We start from the raw sequence: 1,303 nt of genomic DNA, 5'->3' as shown, positions 1-1,303 counted from the left end.
GGGGACGCCTGATTTAACTCAGAACGTGCTGTTCACCGACTGTGAGAGCAGCGAGTGTTCGGAACAGATGTCGTCCAAGCCTGGTCTCCAGACTCTCAGTTTCCCCCCAAGACCTGCTGAGGCAGAAGCTCCGGTGGTGGTGTTGGGGGGCAGCGAACGTGCTTTAATGACCCCCCAAAGGGGTTCCAGTGCACCCTCGGGTTTGGGAACCATTGCTCTACAGGGGACTGCTAACGCGTTAAGGACAGTGGACGGGACGCCAGGTAAGACGCCACAGGCAGCGGGCGTTCCTCTCAGCACAGCGAGCCTCTTGGGCATTAAGGAGTCTCTTCATGTGTTTCCGGAGATTCTTGCCACCAAACCCTCGGTTCTCCTCCAGCCCGCACACGTTTTTTCCTTTTGTAAAGTGCAGGATGCAGGAACCAAATACCAGAGGTTTCCCTTCTGGGTTTGCGGAGTGGGGCTCTGTGACTGAACCGCTGCCCAGGTCAGGCAGTGCCCTCGCTGGGACTGCCCATCGGACACCGCCGTTCACGTGCTCCCTCCCATTTCCCTTGTCCCCTGTTCGAAGCGTCAGGTCCCGATACAACCTTACCATCTTTGGCAAAAGGGGGAAGCCGGGCAGTGCTGGAGTCAGCGGCTCAGAGCGTGTGTGCGGTTTCAAATCCTGCCTCCACTGAGCAGGTGATCCTGGGTGGACTGATGGATGGGAGGAGAGAGTCCAGGAGGGGAAAGGGTATGGAGGGTTTGGGGGGCCATGATTTAGCACAGACGCACGTCCCTGGTCCTGACAGCATGCTGTAGAGTGACCAGTTCCCTGCAGGGAACAGCGTGGTGCCCTTGGCAGACATGGCTTCCATCCTCACCAAGGGTGATGCTGGCCTGCCTCCCGGGCCGGGCTCGTGCTGGGAAGGGGCGTCCGTGCCTGAGGGTCCCCGAGACCTCGACATGCCCAGTGCAGAGGGAGAGGGAGGCTGAACTTTGTGTCACTCGTGGCACGATGGCTCAGAGCCAGATGGAAGTGGATCTGGAGGAAACAAAGAAGTGGACGCTCCCTTGCACACTGCCTGAGGGTACGATGTAGGTTTTCACGCCAGCCTCGATCAGCCTCTCAGGGCCCTTGCCTTCCTCAGCCACACGTTCCAATCCTCGCTCCTCTCCCCACATTATGATCCCAGGCGAAGCCCCAGGGTGTTGAATCTCTCCCTCCGTCTCTTCCCCCGGCTTTAGACAGAATGTTACGCATTTCAGAGCACCAGTAACTGCTTCGGAGCCTCACTCTTTGGGGTAAATAAATGCTCTT

This window comes from Camelus ferus, chromosome 31 (genome assembly GCF_009834535.1).
Source record: "Camelus ferus isolate YT-003-E chromosome 31, BCGSAC_Cfer_1.0, whole genome shotgun sequence".
Classification (NCBI taxonomy): Eukaryota; Metazoa; Chordata; class Mammalia; order Artiodactyla; family Camelidae; genus Camelus; species Camelus ferus.
The sequence above is the reverse complement of the archived record's forward strand: the minus strand, read 5'-3'. Positions refer to the sequence as shown.